This window comes from Salminus brasiliensis, chromosome 3 (assembly GCF_030463535.1).
Source record: "Salminus brasiliensis chromosome 3, fSalBra1.hap2, whole genome shotgun sequence".
Classification (NCBI taxonomy): Eukaryota; Metazoa; Chordata; class Actinopteri; order Characiformes; family Bryconidae; genus Salminus; species Salminus brasiliensis.
In genome coordinates this window covers 43,558,832-43,586,056 of record NC_132880.1, presented here as the reverse complement: position 1 = coordinate 43,586,056, position 27,225 = coordinate 43,558,832, and the positions used below count along the sequence as shown (strand labels likewise).

Sequence of the window (27,225 nt, the reverse complement as noted above, 5' to 3'; positions counted from 1 at the left end):
TAGTTTACCTTCCTTTGCCTTGTTAGTGCACTGACTAATAAGATAGCTTAGACAGCAAGGCGTCAAGGCAGCGACCTTGGATTTCGGACACAGCCTTAGTTCTTAGTTATTATTACCCTGTCTAAGGTTCCTTTTTCTCCTTTTGTCCACAGATGGAAAGAATGATGACGTTTTTGGGGGGTTTGGGGGTGAATGGATGGTGTGTCTAGCTACACTTCGCTGACACTAGCTTAGAGCTTGTTTATATCGGCAGCACAAACATCTGCGGGACGTATGGGCTTGTTTTTCGAGCAGTCATATTTTCATTGCTCTTTTACCCTGAGAGTTGGAAGCTGTTTCTCCACATGGATCAAGTTTTGCATAGCAGTGGGAAATCAACAGCAGCTCAAGCAGCGGAGAGCAGCTGAATGTAGTAAAAGGCAATGGCTAATATGCCACCATCCCTCAAACTACTGCTGTGAGAGTTCGGAAGTGTAAGATGAGAACTCCAGCCCTGTCACTATAAAGACACTATACATACTATACTATACTCAGCTTGCTTTCATTTCTCTTGGGCCTGAATGTGGTAGTTTGCTGGAAAACACTCGTATACCCTCTTTATACACTTAGTCAGTATGCAGTCAGAGCAAACATATTATTTGACAAAAATATGGACTACATTAAGGGTGCAAGATGGTTCCCTATGCATCAGAGTTTAGTCCAGTGTGTTCTATGTTACCACAGCAAGACTAGAACTTTAAACCATATGAAAACTCCTAAATCCCAATGAATGACTGGTAAAATCCCAGTGAAAAGATGACCATGAATCAAAGTTAAAAGATTACTTATAATTTTTTAAATATACCTTTTAATTATAATGTTACCTATAATATAGCAATACAGGTACCTAAAAGGAGAACAGGTGAAGTGAAAGCATTGATTATCTTCATCTACAGTGGTACCTGTCAATGGTTGGGTATACTAGGCAGCAAGTGAACAGTCAGGTCATGAAGGTGATGTGTTGTTAAAAGCAGGGATAAAGGGCAAGCAAAAGAATCTGATCCGCATTGACAAAGAACCAAACTGTAATGGCTAGACGACTGGTCTTGTGAGCTTTTTCTTGTATGCAGTGGTCAGTACCTACCAGAAGTAGTCTAAGAACTGGTGAACCGGCGACAGGCCATGGCTTACTGATGTGGCCAATGGAGGCCTCACCTCACAACTTACAGGACATTGAGAATCTGCTGCTAATGGCTTGGTGCCAGATACCACAGGACGCCACAGGAGTCCATGCCTTGAATGGTCAGACCTAATGTCGCAGGTCAGCCTATTTGTAGAAAGACCATTCATTCAACTCTGTGCTCTCAGATATGAGACTTTATCCTCTAAACATGTGGGATTTGAGCCTGGGCCTGAGGTCCCTTTAGCCTGCTATCTAACTTATCTAAGCCTAGAAGGCCGGCTACGAATCCAAACCCGGCAGAACCGGTCTCTCATTTCTCCTTTCTGTTACTTCCAACACCAGTCGCTCAACTTTGCTCTGTCGGACACTCATGAGTTGGTATGGTCAACACTCGTGTCGGTAGCTCATCAGGTAGTTAACAGCCGCTGCACTGAGCTGGCTGATACTCAGTGGAGCTCTAGCCAAGCTAGCTAAACAAAGGCTAACTTAGCGAGACGGCTAAAGATGGCTAAAAACCATGTTTTTTAATTTCAGCTATTTTTACCTTTGGCCAGCAGTGATTCAGAGCAGTTGCACATTTGCAGCTGTTGTCAGACTGACCGTTTAGTATATATACACTTTGGACACCCAGTTCCTTATTATCTACATTAGCTACAATACAAAACTACACCCGAACAAAACTACTCCTTGCTGAACTATCGCTTTAATAACGCCGCACATGGAAAGTTCCTTTCTGGGATTATGGTCGAAGGACAGCGGTTAAGCCAAAAGGGTCCAGCGTTGGGGGAAGGGTACCCTTTAAACAGTCTGCTTTCTGCATTTCAGGCTTGTGGAGCTCGCAGGAGGGGGGCTGGCTTTGGCTGCCTGTGAGTTCTTTACTGTGTGGGCACTGAGTGTCACTGTCTCGTTCGGCGGGTGGGGGCAGCGGCAAAGCCATATGCTGATGTACTCATGGAGTAAAGCAACCTGGCTTGCTGCATGGTGATGAATACTGAGACATGCTCGCTGCCCAACTTGTTTGTAGAAGAAATACCATCTGTGGATTACTGCAATGCTATCTTCAGGCATTTTGAGGTTTTGACACATGCCACATTACTGTGGTTCAAGAAGAGAAATCAAACTAAATCAGAATCAGAACATAAAGATTCATTTAATTTAATTTGACACCTGGTTTGTGGTTTCTGCATGAAGTCTAAATCTGAATGGTCCGTTGTTATTAGTAGCACAGTCCTGCAGTAGTCACCACACCATAGATCACCATAGTACCTGCCAGTGGGCTGCCACAGACTGGGGTTTAAGTCCCGGTCTGGGTGGCTATGCTGCGCTACACCAATAAGAGTCCCTGGGCAGGACTCCTAACTCCACATTGGCCCACCTCTGTAATAGGAGTAACCTTGTAAGTCGCTCTGGATAAGGGCATCAATGAAATGCCGTAAATGTAACTGCAGTGTGTTCACAGTTGCAAACATATAGTCATTAAATCTTTTGATGTATTGTGAATCTGGCAGTTGTTCTTTACCTCATGTCCAAAGTTCAAGATGAGTGGACCAATAGAAATGCTCCAAAATGACTTGTAATATTTGCAACATTTTACATTCACTTCCATTGAAACTTAAGAAGGTTGTTTCCTTCTTCTGTAATGTTGTCATTTTGGAAATACAAGGTTTTTGCATGACGACAATGATATTTTCGGCTGTTCTTAAAGCTTGATTAAGTCTTCACTTAGTCAGTCAGCATTTCATTTGGCTGCTAAACTGCTGTGGAAAGTTCTGTGATTATATTTAGCGCAACAGCAATCAATTGTAATTATGAGCGCTCTTTATCCTCCCTCAGGCACACCTAATTGAAACCTCCACTGTGCTTTGTGGAGCAGAAGAATGCACTTAAATGTCTGGTGTTTCCATTTGCCCAGCCTTATGATCAGACCATGCTGTTAGAGCAGGTCACAGTCAAATGTAGCATGCATTGTATAATAGCTGATTTTTTTACTTTGGTGCACGAGCAGCATTAGAATATCTTACCTTGAAAATGTTCAAAGATGTCAACGTTTCAAAGTTCTTGACCAATTCAAAGGTTCTTCACACTCAAGTCTCTTTAAGAAGTGATTCTTCTATGGCATCGCTTGAAGAACCCGTTGTAGCACCTTTATTTTAAAGAGTGTATGATCTCTAGTTGCATTGCTTAAACATAAAAGTTGGCGTCATCAACAGCAACAAATGCAGAAATACGTCGCTTTGCATAACATGCATTGACTCATTGACTCATTGCATTGATGGTGGCGCCCATTGCAAGCGGGCTGTGTCCCAAACCACACACTACCACATTAAATACTGTGTTCAATGTAGTGCACCACCATTAGAAGTGTGCTCATTAATACAGTCTGCAAAATGTGGACCACACTTACTGTGAGCTGAGGAAAAGACTTGGGCTGGAGTTCTGGGTGGATTCAGCTCATGAGACTTGAAGCCAGGACCCCCCCCCCCCCAGAGAGGAGGAGCTTGGTCATGGTCATGCTCTCTGAATAACTTCAGTTATAATACATAGTCATAACTCTATGAAGTAAAGCATAGACCTAAGTGTGGCTACAAAGAAATCGCCCATGGGTATCAGAAATGAGGGACATATTGTGGACAGAGACCCAAAAATGCAGGTCTCTGTAAGGTCCATCTTTGTCAGCAAATGCTGTGTCATCATCATATTGTAAATTGAATGTAACTGTGGGCCGAGTTAATCATTACACCCTTACTAGGAGGCCAACAGCACTGCTTCATGAAACACATGCATCCAGCAAAAGGTCAGATCTCAGTGAGAAGCTTGGGCGTATGGTCCTGCGTGACAGAATTAGCTCTCAGGTCATGTGTAAAATGTGTGCAAAACTGTATTTTGCTGAAGGCATCTTGCTTAACACGGCTAATAAACACTCAGAAGCATGAGATGGAGTTTTAGAGGTGACTCCGAGGCCATCCGGTTTCTCAAAAAAGCTCATTTCTTAAGCTGAACAGTCAAGTACTGAAAGTCTGTGCCCCCAGCTGTTCTGAAACATCGATTTCTGGGGCGTTGGTGGCAGACACCATGTCCAATGGATTTAAACTGTGTCCACATAATCAAACTGGGAGAGGGTACATTTCACGGAGGCGAGGAACAGAGGGGAATCAGCCCGAGAAGACTGAGATTTTGTTGATCTTTAATCACTGCGGGTCAAAAAGCATCCCAACCCTGCCACAGTTTTGACGTGCTCAGGCGCATTAATGCGACAGCTCTGCGAGCGGGAGTTAATCTGGACTAATGCACTCTGTTAACACCCATCTGTGTGCTGTAAACTCGGCTCTGATCTGCCCTCGCGTCATGCAGGCCTTCGTTATGCTGTTTAAATGAGGGGGCGGGCAGGGTGGGGAGCATTAGAGGGGATTGTTTGAACAAATGCGTTTTTCCTATTGAAAATGCAGGCGCTTGTCATTTCAGAACTATTCTTTTAGGATGACTAGCAGCCTGCCTTTCAGAGGAGGAATTACCGGCCTGAGCAGGACAGACATGATATTTTGTGTTTTCCCTTTTGCCCTCAGATTCAAATTGGAGGGAAAGTGCCAAAACCTCCCTTGGAGACCGTAATAACTGAGCAAATGCTACAAAGCTCCAATGCAAAGTCAAGCTAGGTCACTTGAAAGCCTTAATGCGATGATATTTACTGTGGAGTTGCTGCAGATTAGTGGTGTAGTGGTGGCGTGTAGTTGGCTAAGTCTAGTAGTACAGTATAGTAATATCATACTGTAGAGCCAGCATATCAGAGGTGTCAAAGGATTGGCATGTAGAAAACTGGGCTGTTTGACCTCTTTGACCTTGCCCTTCAATCAGCCATAACATAACATGGCTCAGCAGTTAGAGCTCCGGGCTATTGATGACAGGGTTGTGGGTTTAATACCCGGACTCGGAAGGTTTCCACTGTTGGGCCCTTGAGCAAAGCCCTTCGGCCTCTCTGCTCCCCAGGTGCAATAGCAATAGCTGACCACCACAGATCCGGGCACATGTGCTCACTTCATCTACAGTGGCTTTGTCTGTCAAGGGGTGGGATCTACAACCGGTAAACCAGCTTCAGGGTTATTGATGCGATCTGTGGAAGCTTGCCAGATACCACTGGACACCTTTAGAGGTCTTGAGGAGCCCATGCCTCAAATGGTCAGACCTGTTGTGGCTGCACAAAGCAGATCTACTCAATATTAGGTGTTACTGTTTTGGCTGATTGGTGTACAGCGACGAGGTTTGTGTGCATGCAGAACAGGAACAGTTTCAGAAAGCAGAAGAACTATTAAATAAAGGGAACCTCAGTCTCACAGTTCTAAGTGTATTTGTTTTGCACACCCCCTCTGGAGTCTGATATTTCTATAATGTTTAAATGTAGCTTATTTACTTCCTGTCAGAAACAAACTACAAATTAAATGCACCTCTGAGAACCAAGAAGATGCCAAGAGTCATTAACAGATATTATAACGCAGGCTCTGACAAGGGAGCTTTTCCACTGTTTTTAACCAACCCCAGGCAGCCGGGGAACAAATTGAACAGCGTCAGCCAGTACAAGAGGAAATGCTTGAAATCAAATCTATTGTATTTACAGTTTAGCATCTCTTGATCTGAAGGGCTCAGTTACAGCAAACAGTGCAGCAAAGACTTTGTTGGACAAAGAAACACCCTTAATAAATTGAAAACACTTAATTGATCATGAGATTTAGTAGAAAAATAAATCAATATAGGCAGATGACAGATATTTCAGGGGTACACTATATGGACAAAAGTATTGGGAGACCTGCTCATTCATGTTTTTTTCTGAAATCAAGGGTCTTAAAAGAGTTTATTCTTCATTTGTTGGAGTAACTGTCTCTACTATCCTGGGAAAACACCATCACCCAACATCCTGACCTCATGTTGTGGTCTAATGTTGTGGTCGCTGAATGCAATCAAAATCCTCACTGCAATGCTCCTCCAAAATCTTGTAGAAAGCCTTTTCTACTACATTTTGGAGGAGCATTGCAGTGAGGATTTTGATTGCATTCAGCGACAAGAACATAAGTGAGGTCAGAATGTTGGATGATCACCATCCCACCTCAAGTACCCACCCAAAAGTATTGAATGGGGCACCAACCATCATTCCAGAGAACATTGCTGGGGGGGGGCTTTATACCCCTCTAGCCCATGGCATTAGGCAGGGTGCTAACAGGTTAATGTTTAGTTATTTCTATTCTGGCAGTACTGTCTACACTGACTAGACAAGCTGTGTGTGTGTGTGTGTGTGTGTGTGCTATGAGCTATGAGTAAAAAAATTAAATTAGCTGAATGCTTTCATTCGAAGGTGAAACATTTGGAAATGTGTTGATTTGAACTGTATAGAAATTGTGTTTTACGTATTTTCTATATAATGCGAATGCAAGTAAAAGTACTTCATAAATGTAAATGTAATTAATGTTTGTGGGTCGGCATCAGCAGATATGCGTATGGAAAAGTGCTGGGCATCAGCTCATACTTCTCATGTAGATGCATCTATACTGGAAATCTGCGTCACCACAATTCAGTCAGTGTTTTGTACATCTCAGACTCCATTGGCCCTGGATTCCAGTATTAAATTCACATTTTGCCTCTTTTGTTTGTGTTGTTATTTTCTCAGTTGATTGCAGTGGTCTGCTTTGTATCCTCAGTGGTTATATGAAGTGAATGCTCGGCTTTAGTCATTTGATTTAGTCCATCTTGTTTCAAATGCTTAGAATTTCATGCAGTTACCTTTCATTCACTAAAATGCATGAAATTTAACTGAAGTTTTATGAAGGTTTTATCAAGGATTTGTTTTCGCTGATTACATGATTTTTACCCCGGTTTTAGCCTTGATTCTCAGTCTGGCTGGGTCTGTGCTGATTAGCTGTAGTCTAGTCAGATTTTTCATCAGGGGTCGACAGTTGGAGAGAGAATGGAGTAGTGTGTGAGGGAAACTTTTGGCCTCCCGATCTCATTCTGCTCAGTCTGAACTGGTCCGGTCAATAGCCAATGGAAATTGTGGACAAAGGTACAATTTCTAGGCAGCTCTTAGCCAGTTATTTATTTTAAGTCCATATTCCACCATAAAAGATGCAGCAGCTGCAGTCTGGCACTTGCAAATACTTGTCCAATACTGCAGCACCATTTAAGGTGGAACGGAAATTTGCATAGTAAGCCAGCATCTGCCTTGTACGTAGAGTAGCCTCCAAGATGTGCTGTGCTGCTCACCTCCAAATCCCTCTGTACAGACCATGCTGACCCCATCTTCCCACCCACAGCCTCACCGACAAATGGTGGGGCAAATCTACGTCCTGTGTTTTGGTGCATGTTCGGTTCGAATCAGCTACTGGTTGAAGTTGTGTAGGGTATGTCTGTATCCCTAGCCATAAAAATCAACAAAACTCAATGGGGAAGTGTGAGATTCCCAGTCTTTCGTTATCTGCTACAACGTTAAAAGTCCTGCAGTGTACAAAAGCCGTAATGTCAGTCCTCCAGTATGTACAGACACTTCTGGAGCAAGCGTGAAACACATGGCAAGATCATCTGGGACTGCTGTATTCCTGCGATTTCTCTTTGGTGTTCTAGACATCACTGAAATGTGCTAATTAAAACAAGTCGTCCTATGAATGGCCGTCACAAATTCAGTGTCTGGATTTCCTTGACGAACAAAGGAGCTTTATGACACATCACAAGCCATTTACACTCTCCTGCGTTCCCACGGACCAGTTAGAATGATCCTTATCAGTGAGGTCTTCATCGGGAACCAATCGGATTACAGTGCTCCGTGCCATATGGAGGCAGCAAGGCAAAGGGTGGAGCTGAAGGGGTCCTGTGTTGTATCTGGGATGGTGAAGGATAGACTGGAAGCCTCTTTGAGAATCACAGCAGGGAGGGAAAGGAGCAGGGCCAGCTTGTGTGTGAGGTTTGGCAACAATTTAAAGGCTGTTTTTAGCGACACGGTTTATCAGCAGTCTTTATCTCATGTATGATGGAGGGCAGAGTGGGCCGTTTCAGAGCTTTGGCACGGTATGGGTCCCAGCGGAGCCTGTGCTTTCTGTCCCGATAAACTGCACAGCTTCACGGGTCCACTGGGAAGAACCTTCTGCTCTTCTTCCTCCTCGCTCTTCGTCATGAAAGATTTAAAGCAGAGACGAGCCCTGGCACAGAACCTATTTCTGTTTGCTGGTGTTAAATTATTTACATAGAGATAAAATATGAATTCAAATTTTGACCGTATACTTTGAATACCCTCCTAAAGCCTTTGTGTTTCTGTCCCGAAGAAACATGAAATATGCAGCTGTTTTTTTATCATTATTGTTGTTGTGGGTGAAGTTTGTAAGGGGTGTTTAAGGTGAGTTTAACAGCTGCTGCAGATTTAGGAAGCGCTTTATATATATATGAATATACAGACTTCTACATATGCCTTGTAGACGCTCACCTTGCATTTCACGTAAAGTCCAACTAGATATCTATGAGATTCACCTTAATTTTGCAAAATCTAAAACTCTACATAACCCTGTTCCTAAACTTAATCTAAAACCTTAACAACCCAGCGCTCAGTTTATTTCAGCTACATGAAAACTTTTTGATTTACTTTCTGAAACCTTTGTACTAACCAAGTTTTCATTTGGGTGGCATTTTGTCTTGTATTTTAGCAGTCTGTCCTGATCCAGTTTGTTTGTCTGCCAGTCCAGTATAAGTACCACAATACTTACCAATACCTAAATATTGGTCCCCAGGTCAAGTCAAGTCAAATTTATTTGTATAGCGCTTTTTACAACTGTTGTCGTCACAAAGCAGCTTTACATTATCAGTAATTAGTAATACACCTAGGGGTGGGCGATATAGTAAAAATATGATATCACAATATTTAAAGTTTCACAGTACACAATATTTATCATTATATTTATTTATTTTGACAAAAAGCTGGTCAATATGATGATATTTTATCATATTGTGAAATGTAGTTATCTTGATCCACAATATTCTATTCTAAGCATATTGAGGATATTGTTAGTGCTTGAAGAACACTGATCAAACGCAGATGTCATTACCAACAGTGTAATGAGATTGGATTCATTAAAAGAAGTGCTGCAGATGTTAAGTAAGAATCACTATTCACAATGGGACAGTATCTAAATAGTAGTTGTTAGGAATCTGTTGCTACTGATGTATTTAGTCTGTGATTATATGTATCGTTATAAATATCGTTTACCATGAAAAATGTGTTTAAATATTGTGATATAGTATGTTTTTATCCTATCACCCAGCTTTATTTTGACATGTAGACCCAGTGCATCAGAAGCTACTCTTAAAATATTGATTCTTAAAATTCAGTTCAAATATTCTCCCATACTGAGTCCAGCAATATGTCTTTTAAATGTGCTGCACTTCACCTTATTAATTAAACAGCACTAATTATTCTCTCTGTAATGAAATGTGCAGGCAGGCAGTGTTCATAAACCACTGACGAGATCCACAACATGCTCGCTTTTATCACGATTTGTCACAATCTTAAAAACAATATTGTTTTGTTATTACCCACCCCTAATTACTAGCATACTATATGACTTAATGCAACAGTCTATAACATAGCAAACCGATATGCTTGTATTTAGGCTCCTTTTTTAAATGACTGCTGTATAATGTGTTCAGTACTGGTTATGATCCAGTTTGACCACCAGCTGATGGGGCTGCCAGTTTCAAACTTTCAAATGCTGCAGAGAAACCACTTCATTTGTGATTTGTGCTCTGAAATGGTTAACATAAACAGCCTTTTATTGCATTCAATTCCATTTCTGCATAGAAGCTGTTATTTCTTAAGCTAGATAGCCGGTTAAAAAAAAATAAAAATAAAACGAAAAAATATTGTATGTAATGGGGGCACGCACAGAGCACTTCATGACTTCAAGCTCTTTTCAATTCCTCAGTGTGCTCAATGCGCCACACAGCACTTTGACAGTCCGACGTTAAGTTAAAGCCATATCAGGACCACAGAAAGTAAACCACAGTAAATCACACGTAACTTAAAATCTACAAACTTAAAATCTTGGTAAACAAACAGATGCTAAGGACAGGCTCACGTTACCATCCTAGATTTGGATCTAAATAAATACGCACTATTTTTATTCCTTTTTACACTCTTTTACCTTAGTCATCCCTGACCTGTACCTTCAGTGACCCTACCAACGCCTCCAATTCTGTTGAGTGCATCTCACAGTGAGGCAGAACATATTCAGCTGTTCCTCTCCTGGGTCAGGCTTCCTCTGGCTCTTTTATGATAGAGAACGCCCCCCTGGTGGCCACTCACAGGATTACACTGCAACACAGAAACGCTACGGCTGGTGTTCATAACAACAGTGACAGTCCAGTTGCGTCTGTGAGACGTAACAGATGCGTGGGTATCACTCTCTCACTTGACAGGAGTAAGTAACGAAGGCATCCTTCAGACCTAATCAGAGCATTGGACAGTGAGGGGTTCATTTGGAGTTCTTGTCTATGGGTTTCTTGTTGGCCCTACATGTGGATGCCCACCAGGGTCAATGATGGGACTAAGAGGAGTTAAACATGGGCCCCATCTGGGTTGTACATTGCACATGGGGCCTAGGTGGGACCAATGTGAGATCAAGGTGGGCTGTGACAGAAGAGGCCCATTTAGGAAGCCCAACTGGGTTCCAGTAAAAACACACGTATAAACCCACTCAGAGCCCATGTTCAGCTGGAACCCACCTAGCCCACATTGTACCCACGTGAGCCCCTCATGAGCATGCTTGGCTGGGCAGTAGCATAGCTTAAAATCAGTCACAGGTTCAAATGACAGGATGCAACAGTCTCATCCAGCTGTGTGGTACTGAGTGGCCAGGGCCTTTAATATTTAGTCCTCCCATCTATGTGTCCTGATTTGCCTGGTGAACCCCAGGGAATCCGACTAATCTCCTGCATGTGCCACTATACCCTGGTGACTTTCCAAACTGTTAATCCCCAATGCAACTGTGCCTCTGTGTGAAAGGGTAGCAGGGCTACAGAGCAGGATCCTGTGCCCCTATGCAGCCTGTGTTTCGTGGAGTGTTGTTGACAGGGAAGTCCATTTTGAGCATGTTACCAGCTGTGTCTTGAAGAGGATGGTTAAATCTTCTGTTATGAGCCCCAGCCGGAGACCTGTTCACAGGTCAGAGGAAACTGCTAGAGTAAAACCGGCTGGATGCTGTTCCCGGAACAGATCGTAAGGACCAGCACTATTTATCGAAAGGTTTCCAGAACAGAAGTAAAAGGTGTATATGAGGCCTGGCAGTTGGACACAGAAATGGGAGCTCTGTTTCTAGAGCAGTTTTTGCGAGAGCTGCAGGTTGTGGATTAGTCTCACATAATGAGATCACAAATCACCACCTGGTGCTTTCGCCTGTGGCCTGCAACCTTTATTTACACCATTATTTTGTAATTCGCAGACCTTTTCCAATAACAGAAGTGTTTCTTGGGCTCCTGCCTCCCTTTATCCATTTCGACATATCAGGCCTTGTTAACCAACTGTTCTTAAAAAGGAATTCCTTCCTAAAAGCCATTTACGATTGTAAGATTCTGACAATCACCTGTGTTTTCCTATTTGGGATGTGTTCCATTCATGAGTAAATGGGATTCATCATCATAGCATACACTATGTATGGGCAAAGTATTGGGACACCTCCTCATTCCTTGTTTCTTCTGAAGTAAAGGGAACTAAAAAGGAGCTTATCCTGCTTTTGTTGGTGTAACTGTCTCTACTGTCCAGAGAAGAAGGCTTAGATTCTGGAGGAGCACTGCAGTAAGGATTTGATTGCATTCAGCGACAAGAGCGTTAATGAGGTCAGGATGTTGGATGATCACCAACCCCCCAACTCATCCCAAACGTATTGGATGGAGCATCAACTCCATCATTCCAGAGAGCACAGTTCTTCCACTGCTCTACAGCTCAATGCTGGGGGGCTTTATACCCCTCTAAGCCCACGCCTGCATTAGGCAGAATGGTGCCAGTAGGTTTGTGTTTATCTGCGCCAGAGAGCCCTATTCTGTTGGCAGTATTTTTCTACAGACAAGCTGTGTGTGTGCATTTGCCCATCTGTGTCAGCTAATGTGTTCATTAGAAGGGGACTCCACAAACATCTGGACATACAGTGCATCTGTGAACAATTCCGAGGTTCAGAAACACATCATGAATTTGACGATTGGTTGAATGAGGCTTTTCCCAGTTCCAGCTACATCAGCCTCCTGAGTGTACTGCCTTCTTTCTACTCATCAACATTTTGCCTTCCTGTGCTAGTGACCACTCCCCTTCTCCCCCTCTGCAAATGCCATGGCCTCCTGACTCCCTGGAGGCCAAATCCTCTTAGGGGAAGGGTTGGATAGGAATTCAATTGCAGCACTGTGAGGATTCGAGAAGATCAGCCACTGAAGCAGTGAAATTGCTCCCAAGCTTTTATCTCCCCAGATAAGAGCCCATTTGCTGCATCAAGTGATGTATAACCTTGGCCGGTCAGAATTTTTTAATGTCTGTGTAAATAAATGGGCAAGACATTTAACATGGCACAAATATAAGTATGTATAACAGTCGTAACGCACTCAGACTGAAGCAGTCAATGTGTTTTACTGTGGTCCTCACACCACCCTGGGGGTCCAGAGCATGTTAAAGAAGCATCTCTCAGACCTTTTTTTTTTATGTTCTGAAAAGGACACTGTGGCATTGTTGTGTGCTGGCCTTTGCCCCTTGTCCCGTTGACACTCTTTCATGGCCCTCCTACCATGGAGAGGTTAATGAGTTGACACTTAAGTAGAGTTTCTTGTCATAGAAGAAAAAAGGCCAGGCCTGAGAGTGGACAAAGCATCCCACAGCCACTCTGAAATCTGGCTGAAATCTGGAGTAAATTAAACTTTGAACTGGCAGCTAATTTATACATCGGTGTCCCATGAGTGGATGCAGAAGTTGTGGGGGGTTGGAGCGCAAAACTCTGGCCTAACATTAACCAAGGTCCTGCCTTGATCTTTAAAAAAAGCCAGACTGGAGACAGCGTGGACCATATGAAGCGAATGACGTGAAGAGCATTAAGCGAGGTCATTAAGGGAGATCATATCATATCACAGGATGCAGTGACTGACCCAGTGTATAATGGGTGAATTTTACTCTGAAGCACTGTAGGCCTCAGAGACTGCTGTAGATATCAGCGGTGGCTTTTCTTGCTGTTGTGCTCTGGTAATGTTGATGCCATTAGATAAGGTGGATAATGTTTCAGAAATATAATATACTGATACTAATATGTCACAAATCATTTTTTCTTACATTTGATCATTTGTAATGAGCAAGAACACTATCAGAAATACTGTCAATAACTACAGAGGACAAATGACAAGGGAGTTTTATACATACATTTTATGGGCAAAAGTCCCAATTGGACTAACCATACCGGCCCAACTAAATACTTTATTTTTTCTGTAAATATAAGAGTGTCAAACTATAAATCATAGCAAGCTAGCACATTTGATCCAACTGTGAGTGCCACCCCCCAAGATAGCATGCCCATGTGGGGCCTGCATTGTTAGCCCAACTGCATTGTCCATGGGTTGGTCCAACATATGGATGCCCACCAGGATCTCACAAGGGTCTGTAATGGGACTAGGACATTGTACATGGCACATGCAGTCTAGGTGGGACCCTTTTTGTTTTTTGCTGTAATGATAAGGCCTATTTGGGAGGCCCAATTGGATCCCAGGAACAACACATTTAGAGCCCAAGACCATCTGGAACACAGCTAATGCATGTTCCACCCATGTGAGCCCCACATGAGAATGCTGGCAGGGGAACTCTTCAGTTCACTTAATGCTGTATACACACCATTCACTACTCCAATAAAATGGACTGCCATTAGGGCAGTTTCCGTAAGGAGTGGTACAAGAACCATTTGCTTCTTCAATGCAATATTGACACTTTACCCATGCTAGTAGTAGTAGTAAATACAGGAAGCCAATCAGGCCTTAAAACAACCCAGGAAACGTCCATATATCTCTTTATTACTGTGACAAGTCTTTCATAACTGGTCAGGGTAATTACATATGCTGTAAGGATGGGTTTCCTTCTGCATTCTTCCTGATGTACCACCTGTGTTTGGAGAGCACTGAAGGAAATTCCAGACACGCTCTGGTCTGAAAGAGTGCATTCATCCCCTGAATATACTGGGCAGCCTGAGCAAAGCTGGGGGTCCCTGGAGCATATGGGGCAGCGTGTGTTTGTTACTCTCACGGTAGATGTTAGAAGATGTCTGCTTTTCTTCTACATCAGTCTGCTGGGAAAAATCAAGGCCTTTATGTACTTTTATTTCCAGTCTCCGTGAGCATTGTGAGCGCTTGATTGGATGTTGCTCAGTTCAAACCCTTCAGACGCTTCAAACGGTCCTCACAGTGGTGACCGATTATTGACCTACGCTCATTAAACCCAAACACATAAATATTGCCTTTTTTGCCAACGCGGTAATTGCTGTAAACCTTCTGTGAAAACCACCTACTCCCGCCAGCAGATTGCTAGCCCTTTTCTCCTTCCCCCCAAACAGATCTGGCATGTTCGCCAAAGAGTTCCTCTGGAGCCTTTCTTCAGGAACTAACATCTTTTAAACATTGACAGCTTGCTGCAGTGAACCTCTCCGACCCGCACCGCACGCCAGCCAACCAGCCAGCCAGCCTGCCTGACCAGCTTTGTCCGGTGCGACTGCCGTTTGGCTGAGTTATGCTTTCTCTGACTCCGAGCCCAGCGCAACAGAACCTTCTTAACAGCTGGAGCATCTGTTTCCTAAAACATGCGCCTCCATGCGCACTCACGGCATGTTCTTTAGGCTCCTGAGAGACTACTTGCCAGCATCTTGTCCTGAGATTTCATTTCCTGTCTTGGCAAATTCTAGCATGTGTCAGTGTAAACCTCGGATGGAGGGGGAGCCTCGAAAGGTTTAGGCTGGTATGCGGCACACTCAGAATGGTGCAGTGTGTGGCAGCAGAGCCAGATGTGCATCCACCTCCCTCCCAGAGACACAGTAGCTGGAGTGGAAATCTGATTTGTGCTTGGTTAATATTCAGGGGAAAGGAGAACATTTGCTCTGGGAATTCATCTTGACAGGTGCTAATTTCTGCTTCATTATGTGAACTACTCTACAGGTCATCAGCTTTGCACTGTTAAGTGCAATATGAGTCCATATTGCTGAACATTCGTTTTCTTAATGTTGCTGGAACTGTACCCAACTGCTGTAACATGGCTTCATTATGCATGACTCAGATTGAATGACTGCTTTTAAAAAGGACAGAAAGCTGACGTTTAAGTGGTTTTGTATCTGTAGCCCACTCGCTAAGCTAGTCTTTGCTTAAGTAGCTCAGCTACAGCTCCACAGAGTATCAGACAGGTCAGTGCAGCTTCTGTTGACTAACTGCTGAGCTACCGACACGGGTGTTGACGAGAAAAACTCATATCTGAGAGAGCAAAGTCGAGCCACTGGTGTTGGGAGGAACAGAAAGGCTAAACTAGAGACCGGATCTGCTGTGTTTGAACTTGTAGCCGACTGTTTAGGCTTAGATAATTATGCCAGCAGGCTAAATACAACAGCACAGACCGTTTTTCTGCTAACCGAGGCTCAAATCCCACACATTTAGAAGTTAAAACCTCATCTCTGAGAGCACAAAGTCAAGTGAATGGTCTTGGAAGTCTTTTTGACTGTTTTCAGGCTCATTTAGTTGACTGGTTCATCCAGGTTTGCTTGCTTTTCCATTTACATGCATTTACATTTATGGCATTTAGCTGACGCTCTTATCCAGAGCAACTTACAAGGTTACTCGTATTACAGAATTGGGTCAGTGTAGTGTTAGGAGTCTTGCCCAAGGACTCTTATTGATGTAGTGCAGCATAGTCACCCAGACCAGGAATTGAACCCCAGTCTCCTTGTAGTGTGGTAGCTCACTGGCAGGTAGTGGTGTTATCTGGTGCGTCACACCAACTTTCCTTTCAGTCAAACTCAGCATGTCGCTAAACTTGCAACTACAGTGGTTGTTTTCTGCCACCTGTTTTCAGAGCTTATTTGGCCAATATGACACATCAGGATTAGTCGTAGTTATGAAATACCGCCCCTATCTTGACACACCATCAGCACTGTTAAATAGTGTCGTATACTGTACTACTGTTCTACCGCTCAAGCCTAGTCAGAGGCCCTGTATATAGCCCTACCATGCCTCTCTGTGAAGAAACAAGGCCAGTGGTGAATAGATGCCACCACCATGAGTTAAAGTAAAGAGAAATGGCCGACACTGTCCTTCTCCTGTTGGCTTATAGCATTTTTGTGTGGCCGTGAAGAGGCTTTTCGGTGCCTATATGATAGCTGCTGTATGGTTTAACAGGTATTCAGAGTTCTTAGCAAATATAATTTTTTTCAGCAATAAATATATACTGTACTCTGGCTTATAAGAAGTGTACAAACAGCTGTTGGCATATTAAATCAGAGTTTTCATAATGTGCAGTTCTGATGTTGGAAGGATTGGCTTTTCTGTAACAGTCAGTCAAGGTAACAGAAAGCATTGCTCATAATCCCTTTAGTCTCAATGCTTTGACACATTCTTGGGATTTATTCAACGAATGAGGGTCATTCTGCTCAAGATGATAGAGTCATAGAAATGACATGTTAAAAACATGGTAGTTGGTGTTTTGTCCATGTTTTGATATGCACTGCAGGTTATATCAGCAACATAATTACATACGATTACAGCAGTATATCTGTACCTGTTGTGTGTGTGCTATATGTCCATTAGCACTGAACCCTAGAAGCTGAGTAGATGCAGCTAACGACGCTTGTATTACATATAAGAAGTCATGAAAATGTGTTAACTTCATCTGTGCCTGTTGTTTGAGTGTGAGTACTCTTTTCACTCCTACAGTAATCAAAAAGGTGAATATTGCGGAGGTCCCCTTTGTGCCACCAGCAAGAGCTTTGACTCCACAAGACTTCTGAAGGTGTCCTGTGGTATCTGGTCCTAAGACGTTGTCATCCAGACCTGATACTTGTGCTACACACCAATCAGCCATAATACCTACACGACCTGCCTAATATTGTGTAGGTCCACCTGGTGCCACCGAAGCAGCTCTGAACCATCGAGGCATGGACTCCACAAGACTTCTGAAGGTGTCCTGTGGTACCTGGCACCAAGATGTTAGCAGTAGATCTATAAAGTCCTGTAAATTGTAAGGTGGGGCCTCTATGGATTGCATTAGTGAGCCTTGTGCACCCATGACCCTGTCTTGCTGTGCTGACCACTGCAAAACCTTTTTTTGTTCTTTTATTGTAAATGAAATTGCTGTGATCTGTGCTTTTATACATGGAGTAGTTCACTCTACCAAACATAGCTAACCTCAGCTCACAAGTTCATGAGATCTACCCACTCATTCTGTAAGCGTGGAAGGATGGGGGACTGTCAAAACACAGTCAGCTCTGGTTTATAAAACCAGTTACTATGCAACCAGCTAGTATTTTTGTCCGTGTTTGTTAAAAAATAAATAAATCAGCAATAAAAGTCCACTGTCTCGCTTGTTCAGTACGTAACCACACTAATCGGGAAGCAAAAAATGGCTTCAGCTACGAATCATGGCAAAGGTTAAAGTTCAGGAAAATTTGTGGACAGGAAATCTAGTCGAGATTACTTAACAGATTGACGGGGTTTAGGGTAACTGTGTGAGCGTGTAAGAACACAGTTTGCACAATGCTCAGTAGTGGTCGGAAGCTTCCACTGGTTGTTATCTACATTAGCTTTGTAGCTCCAGTGCACAACTAAAGGGTCATGCGTCTAGCACTGAACATGTCTCAGCTGATAAGCTGCATTTAGGGCAAGGAAAAACTGCAAGCATGTGATTCTTTGTTGAACTTTCACTTTAATGACGTCGCTTTTTTGTTACTGGTCCATATTGAACTTGTTTCCTGCTTTGATGGATGTCTAAAGGATTTGAGGCTTATGAGAGCAGGTCTGGCCAGGCTTAGCCCTGACCAGGCCTCTTGCATCTGCTCGTCCTGCTTCTGCTTTAACGGGATGGGACAGTCTCGCTGTGCTGCAACAAATCTTTAACGATTTTTATTCAAAACTTGACTCGGAGGGTGAAGCCCATTTCCCAGCGTATAATGTTACACAACTCACAAAGCAATGCCGGGTTCCCTGTGTATCAAAAGCTGTTTAACTGGGTCGAGGAATCGCAGAGCGGCCATGATCCACTCTGGAGCCACGGGGAGACGTGAGAGCACAGCCATCACAACCCGTCTACAGGGGCAGATTAAAAGCGTCTTTAACAGTGCTAAGAGCTAAGTGGTGGGAGGGCCTCTGTAACAATGATTTTAACAGGGCTGCTTATGAGTTATGTCCAACTATAAAGCTAAATAAATCAGACGTCACTGAGCACTAATGGGTCGACTGTGTGCAGTGCAGTTAATGCAATTCAGGACAGAATCAGTCTTTACTTGTCATGTTTTCTGACCCAGCATGCATTATTAAACAAGGCAAAGTCCCGTCATGTGTTTAATCACTACTGGAATATACTGGAACCTGAATGAAGCGCCCCCAGCTACTAGTTAAAAAGTAACTCACATATAATTGGGTCTGTATTACAACCAAATCAGACACAAGCATTTCAGTGAGCTGCTCGTGCCATGTTTATCTACCTGCAGTTCTTTGCAGTCTTTTTCATAGACCAGCTTTTCCCACAAACCCCCCAAATGCTTCCCATCCCAAGCACCGTTGCCAGTCAATGTAAGTCAATGTAACACTGCTTTCACTCTTACGGAGTTCATTAACAGCCAAATTGGCTTTTGTTCTAGGTTCTAGGTCATCATTAAAAAAAGCTATACTGTCATATTTATGTACTGTTGCACTTACGATTTGCAGAACAGGTCTTTATGGGCTCAAATGTGTATTTCTGCTGCTGGTAGAGCCGTACCTACAATCACTGTTCTCATGGACCAGATGTGGACATGTCAGCTGTGATTGTTCAGTAAATAAGAGGTCCATCCATGTCCCTGTAGGAGTTGGAGTATTATGTTTGTTTTATTATTTAGTTTAGGTAAACCAACCAATAAAAACGGGCTTAGCTGAACAGTGACGCACTGTGCAGAGCCTTCAGTGATTTACCAAATACTTTCTGGAGACAATAAAAAAAATTGCCATTGGAAATACACTATGCAAAAATGTATAGAAAAGTTGTGTGCATCAGAATATGGTCACTGTCAGGCAAGTCTGACAGTTCTGAATCTGACAGTTGTTCTTTATATTGGACCAATAGAATTACCCCTAAATAACTGGAATATAATATTTTACATTGACTCCCATTGAAAGTTAGTAGGTTTTTTTTTTTACTTATAAAGTCACTTTTGGAGCTACAAGGTTTCATCTGGGAATCTGCAAGTCTCTGCAGAACAGTTTTTTACTAGCTGTTTTCAGAATGTTTGCATACATTTGGAGAACGCTTTAATGTTTCGACAGCCTGTGACAATAATAATAATAATAATAATAATAATAATATAAGAATATATTTACCGATAGAAAATTTACCGCAGACGTCTGCACTCACTTTACAGAAGACCCTGAGTTACCTGAGGCCTGTTACCTGACTGTCTAGACTCTGTAACAGTTGGTGGAAGAAGGCCACATTGATTGGACACTATTGCAGCAATGCGTCAGTGGCCTTAGCTGATTGTGTTCCAGGGGAAGCAATGGAAAGGCATTGAGGGGTTTCATCTATTTGTATTCCCTATAATGACGCATAATCCGGACTCTGTATTGTGAGCGTAATTACTGTTATTGATCGTTCAGCTTGGGTAGATAAAAGTTTAGCGCAGTGGGCCGTGGATACGCTTCACATTTCTGTTTGGCCTGGAGGCCATGAAATTGAAAGTCTTGCTCTCAGGAAGCGATACTGGAAACAGGAAGTCGTAGTGGCGGTGTGTACTGTCTGATCGTGTGCCAGCAGGGGAGAAACAGTGTTTGACTTTGGCTGACTCAGTAATGCGCTGGTTGTGTTCCTTCTTTTGATCTTGTTGAATTAAGACACTTTTCAGATGCACATGTTTAGATTTTCTTTTTTGAAGATGTTTAGATGAATTAAAATAGATGTGGGTGTGGCTATAATTTCCGTGTGCCCCTTCTAAAGTGACCACAGGGCTTTGAGGTTCTCTGTTTGTAGCTGTGTAAAGTGGAACTGCAGTCTGTCTTACAAACTGATGCTTGTAAAATGTTTGCAGCACAGCAGTACAGATACTGACGTACATTATTTTGTCAAAACAAATAAAATCACTGTTTAAATTTATACACAGTACAAATAGCAGTGAAATGGTTTGATGAAATTAAAAATAAGTGGAGTTATGAAATTACTAGTTTAGGAGGAGGAACATGCCTAAAACCCCTCCTCCCAAATGTAACATCCTATATATATATTTAATCTTTTCCTTGTTTACATATGACAAGTCTGTGCAATCCTTCACCACCCCATCACCTCCCTTTTAACCCTGTCATCTATACCACAAAACAGAATCCACCCAAAACCGAACTCCAAACTAGCATGAAAAAAAAAAAAATCTAAAAATAATAATAAAAAACAATATATATATACACACACACACACACACAAATATATATGTGTGTAGTATATAAAATAGACATTTAAAAAATTAATTGTGCAGTGAATGAGATCAGGGTGTGGTTATTATAAGTCAAGAGTAAAAAGTGCTGTTCTTTTTATATAAAATTGATTTTTCATATGTAATAAAAAGAAAACGGTGAAACATCCATTAGAACTTTTTTCTTTTAAAAAAACAAACTATATTTTATGTTTATGTTTTACTAACTATGTTGTATGATCAGTTATCAGTGTTTATGGTTGTTTATACAAACACAGATCATAGTCAGTTGATTCTGTGGATATTATTTACTGAGGCCTACACCTCTTAGCTCAGATATGAAGGTAAAGATATGGCATAATTCTTACTCTGGTGGACAGTAGCTATCAAAGGAGAAGTAAAGCTTCTTTGTTGTCCTTGGTAGTGTATGGTGAATGCTGTGGTGCTGCTTTAGTATGTTTACTGTATAGCTGGGCTGAGGGCCTTGCAATGTGTAATGTACTAGTACTACAACTGACACACATCAGTACCTTGACTTTGAAACCTGAATTTCTGAATGATTCTTTTCTTAATGCCATTTTTTTATAAACACACAGTACTGTGCTGAGGTTTCAGGTACATGAGCACATCATTTGAAACCATTTCTCTCAGCAGTGAAAGAGATTTTACTGTTGAAGCTCCATATCTCATTAGAACAGATGCAGGTAAGCAGAAAAACAGTAAAAAGGAACAAGAGCTTTTCATTCTGAAGAAAATAGTGAGATCTTGTCGGTGAGCTAGTCTGAAGAACAGAGCTCGGTTCCTCCAGGTTTCTCCTGGACGCCCCCCCCCCAGTCCAGCCAGTGCAGCGTGGAGGATGTGTTCAACTCCATCAGCAGCAGCTCACCCGATTTACCATCATTAAGCCCTGATTTACCTCCAAACCAGGTGTTGATCTGAGGAGAACTCTAAATAATACTAGACTCCATGAGGAGACCTTTGGAGATGTTCTAATGATGAACACAATGATGGAGAACCACCACCTCTTTCCAATTTAAGTTTTACTGAGTAAGTAAACACTAACTGCCCAGATAAGCAGCTCTGTCATGTCCACTTTCTTACAGGTGCCAAAACCGTTTGCACTGATGCCAAAAGTCACCATTATTGATTTTTAAAAAATATTTAAGCATTCTTATTGGCTCACCTGCCAATATATATATACAATATATATATATATATATATATATATTGTATGCTTTCCTGCCTAGGTGATGAGGTTTGGTACTAACGTACAGATTTTTCTACGCTTGCTAGTATTTGCACAATGCAGTCAGCCCTGAAAGTTCCAAATTGTGATACCTTAAGGCTGCCTTTTCCAATCTGAGAGGGTCGTTATCTTTTGGACCATATTTCAAATGCACCCCTTGCCCATAGCTTTCACTAGTTTTCACTACCATTTGAGGGCAACACAGACCAGCACCTTGCTGGAAACCTTGCCAGACTCCCAACAGTGGCTTTTACTCCACTTATACCTTAAGGCTTCACCTCAGCCCTACGGTATCGCTCTGAACGGGATATTTGATGTCAGGCCTTTGATTCTAACCTTTCAGATGAAGGATAAGAACTCAGTAAGCACTCTACAAAATGTTCAGGCGTTTAAGCAGTTAACTCTCATTCTGCGATGCTTTGATCACTGGAGATCAGCTTCAAAGTGGGGCTTCATGACCCTCCCTGTAGAGAGGAGAAAGGCCTCACGTGCCTGACTGAGCCTGTTCTTTTGCTGATGAACTGATTTCTGGTGTGCAGATTAGCTCTGTCTTGGTCCACGAATGATGTCATCTCACAAAACCCTCTTCCCTCCCTGCACCCTCCACCCACTGCTGGACCCGGTCCAGACCACTCGGGTTTGGGCTTGACTTTGATTTGTGTCCGCTTCCTGGAGGAGCCCCCGGCCTCCCCCTTCCCATAGCCTTTCTGAAAGACTATTAATTAGTGCCTGATTATGATCCCCAGCAGAGCAATAACCTCTCAGGCTTGGAACAGCATGGAGATCATACCCCAATTATGCCATTTTCTCAGGCTTCGTTGCTGGAACTGTTTCAGTAGGTGAAAAATCACATTCGCACAGCTTTCTACTCTCCTCAGATGTAGTCAGTCAGCCAAGACATGTTTAGTGTCTCAAGTTTGCTGCCTTGTTTTTGCCCTGGAGCTACAAGGCTAATGGAGCTATCAACAAAATTCCAGACAAAAGTCAGGCCTATTTTAAGCCATGCAAAGTACTTTTCTCTGTATTTAAAGATACTGGTGATCATGTTGTGCAGTGAGGGGTATTATAAGCTTCCATTGCTTTTGTAGCTCCGGTGCAAAACTTAGCTCATAAGTGGCAAAGTTAGGGGAGATGTATAATGTTACTGGCTGTGGAAGACAGATATTTTCAGATGCACTCTGCTGTTCTTCTCTACCAGGCCTCTGCAGTCTTATGCAAAAGTTTGGCCACCCTTGACCATATGACATATTTTTAAACTGGAAAGTAGCAAACACAGCCTCCGTAGCCAATCGAGGAAGGGTTCTCGCCTGTGTCTGACCTCGCGCATGGCTCGCAGAACCACCGTGTTAGTTCGCTGCACGTTCCAATAGAAAATATGTCGCCTGTCTGTCATTTTGGGCCATATCTGACTCAAACTCAGCCAATGTGTAAAATGTTGTAAAACTAACAAATCTTTTAGGGAAGCAGAGTAAGGACTTTTAACATCACTGACCAGATATCACTAACATGGTTTGGTAGCTCACTGGCAGGTAGTGGTGTTATCTGTTGCACCACACCAACCACAGACAACGTCTAGCAGAGGATGGTTACGATCCATCGACCTCTGGGTTATGGGCCCAGCACGCTTCCGCTGCGCCACTCTGCTAGTAGTTCACCCCAGATGGGACTCGAACCCACAATCCCTGGCTTAGGAGGCCAGTGCCTTACCCATTAGGCCACTGGTGTTGGCTCATGTCTCTTTTGGTAGTAAATAGTGGATTTTTATGTACATTTGGATCAGTATCTTGTTGGAAAAGCCATCCTTGTTTTATCTTCAGCCTTTTCACAAATGGAACAACAGTGGAACCCCCTCTTCTATAAAGAACCGTCTACAGAAGCTTTTCCGCCAATGTAAAGAGCCCTTTAACCTGGCTAAACAAGCATTTAAGTATTATATTGCATTTTCGAGTTGGCATGATCTTTTGTGTTGGCTATATAGAACCATCACCATCAAGCTCTTTTGTAAGAGTGTGGCAGTAGCAGTAGACTCCTGTCCAATGCACCCTATCACTCTTCCGTTTCCCAGGCACACAGGAAAGCTATTGCCAGCCGTTTTTCTCCTGAAAGGTGATAAAGCTGACCTCATAAACACACTGCTGACTGATGGACCTGCAGGTTTCTGTAGTGGCGACTGAGGCGTCAGTATTGATTGTAGTATAGATCTGCTCCCTACTGGCTTCATAGATAAACTTACCAGCTTCAGCACTTAGTTATTTTAAGACTAACACATCGAGAAAGCATGTCGCACTGCTCTGCTGAAAACTGTTTTATTGTGTCAGCTAGATAGAAGCTTAAATTGTGTGCTGACTGAACAAAATGCACTTCAAACCAATAACCCAAACCGTCTTTGCCTTGCAGCTTTGCAAGGGACAATCAGAAAATGCACTGAAACAAATGGCTGTTGTAATTCACACATAATTCACACTAGCACACATGCTAGTTCCAGTCTTGACCCTAACAAGGCTGCAGGTTTTATTAGGGCTGTAACAGTACCACTGTTCTGTGTAAATGGCCATGTTTGGAATCCCCTCTGCCTGCAATGACTGGTTACCTCCCAGTGGAGCGAGTGCTGACAGTAAGGATGATCCGATGCAGAGCAGCCGACTGACCCCAGCTCAGTTTCTCAGCGGCTTTGTAGTATTAAGATTATCTTAAATAGTAGAGAGAGTGGTTTCACGTGATGCTCGCTCTACTTTACTCTTCACCTGCCTTTTCACAGTACCTTTCCCTATATGTCCAAATGTTTGTGGACGTTTGGTTATGGATTATCATTCTGTTGCTTTCAGTTGCAGCCATTGCTGACACAGATGTGCAAATACAGACGCATACAAGGCTTGTCTGGACTCTGTAGTGGCTGGCAATAGAATAGGACTTTCTGGAGCAGATAAACATGAACCTATTGGTACCATGCTGCCTAATACCAAGTGTGGGCTACAGGGGTGTAAAGCCCCCCAGCATTATGCTGTGGAGTATTGGAACTGAGTTCCATGGAAGATGGTTCTTTCTCCATCCGGTACTTTTGAGATGAATTTTGGGGATCTGGGGGTGAGGTGAGGTGATGATCATCCAACACCAACAATGAATGAGGTGTCCCAATACTTTTGACCATATAGCGTAACTCTATTTAAAGGTCATTTAAAGGTTAAGGTTCCTTTTGATTTCTTCCGCTGAGTTTATCTGAGGTGCTGTGGACGGCTTGGAGAGATTGTGCATCAAAGGCAATAGAGTGATAAGAAATGTCCGCCTGAGTAGCCTTCTGACCTCTCCTGCTCTATCTCAAGTGTGTGCGTGCACACACACACACACACAAAGGGTTGCCTACTTCTTAAGAGATATGCTTTTCTTCCTGCTCTTGTTGAATTAGTATTGCACACACTTGTCAGCAGTGGGTGGGGGTGGGTGGGGGGTGGTGGGGGATTTGGAGGGTGAGCTGGGTGTGTAAAGCTTTAGAGCCTTTCCTGCCTCCCTGTGCTCCTCCCCCTGTCCCTTCTGCCTGCCTGCTTCTGCTGTAACATGGCTCACGGCTAACTGCACAGCGCACTGAGGGACCCCTTTCTTGCCTTTCAAAGGTTGCTAGGCATGAACGTGCAGTTTGACAGGCTTTTAGCAGAGGAACCTGCAGGCAACAGATTTTCCTTTGCAGAAGTAATCTCTCTCTCTCTCTCTCTCTCCCCTGTGTGTTCTCTGTGTCTCTCCTCCCCCTTCTCTTCTCTCTCTCTACCTCTCTCAGTCTGTTTCTCCCTCTCTCTCCCGTCCATTCTCTTTCCTGTCACATTGTTGCGTCTCCTTTCTTCCTCGTTCCTCCTTTGCTCCTGTGTCTCATCCAGGTTCACTATGGTAACAGGGCGGCCCCCCGCCGGCTGCCCGTTCATTAGAACGCAGACGGAAGTAACTCCTGTGGCTGTCTCCTAATAGGGGCCACAAAACTACACAGGCCCTTTTTCCCCACTAACTCATTGCCAGTCTCCGTCCTTTTCTCATGTTTGTTTGGACGTCTGCTGAGGTTTCAGGACCTTCTTTACCAACCATTCTGAGGAAGAACTAATTCTTACAACCCGCCTACACGGTTTTCACAAAGATTCTCCAGTGGTTTCTTATCTGCGTTTTGTTCAGTTTACGAAGACACCGGGATATATCATAATCATTCTTATCTAATCATTCATGATCATAATCAGCTGTGAACGTCATGTTTTAAAAACACATCAGGAATCTGATATAGATTCCTTATTAGGGATTTTCTTAAGGTCAAATTAAAATAAAATCTAAGGAAGATACTGGTCAATGAAGCTCAATGATTTTCTTCAGCATTTTGGTCTCCAGTTCACACAAGCCTAGTCATGTAAGTCACTGAAAACAGAAATTGTTGCAAAATGCTTGTTTTTGAAACCTGTGGTAGCTTTTTTTTTATTATTGTTGGCTTTTTTCCTGGTACAAGTGTGTGTATCAGATTGCTATTTGAACAAAGTGAGAAAATCTTGTTGTTGTTGTTGTTGTTGTTAGAAAATGTGCTTCAGCTTGGTGCTGGATTTAGGTCAGTTTTGGCTGTTATGCTTGCCCTTGAGGAATTTGACAACAAACTTTCTAAGATTTTGGCACCTCCGACTTGGCTGGCATGGTCACATGAACGTTTTAGGGCCATTTTAGCATTATCACGCCAACAGGGACTTTTCCGCCAACAGAAAATATCTGGATAATTTGCGTTCCAAATGAAATTGTCTACTGAGTGCTCTTTATGTGTCACTGGTACATTTATGCATGTCTTCTGGCAGTTCGACAACTTTGGGGAACAGTCTTTTTTTTCATCTTTTCTGCCGGTTCAAGACTTTCATTAATCTCCAGTTCTGTTCCTGCTTGAAGATTGTTCCACTCTTAACATTAATATCCATTAAAAAAAATAAAGCAATAGTGGCCGCTTGTGCAATGGTTAAGCAAACTATCTTAAAATGTAGGGTTACGCTCTGTGTACCCTTATAATCTGCACTTTTTTAATGGATGTTCTTTTGCTGGTTATTTCCATTATTAAGCAGTGGTCAGAACCACCAATTGATTTTAAGACGTTGTGTGTAATGCACACATTTTATTTATTAATTTATTTATTTGTTCATTATTATTATTAT

At 42.8% G+C, this 27,225-nt stretch overlaps 1 protein-coding gene and 1 non-coding gene across 2 annotated transcripts in view; one reads left to right on the top strand and one right to left on the bottom strand.

Annotated features, from left to right (window-relative positions):
* sdc2 (syndecan 2) overlaps window positions 1-27,225 on the top strand; it is a 49,385-nt gene that overhangs the window by 9,903 nt on the left and 12,257 nt on the right. The gene's annotated exons all lie outside the window — the stretch shown is intronic.
* trnar-ccu (transfer RNA arginine (anticodon CCU)) lies at window positions 23,722-23,794 on the bottom strand. The gene has a single exon. It is a non-coding gene; the product is annotated as a tRNA-Arg (tRNA).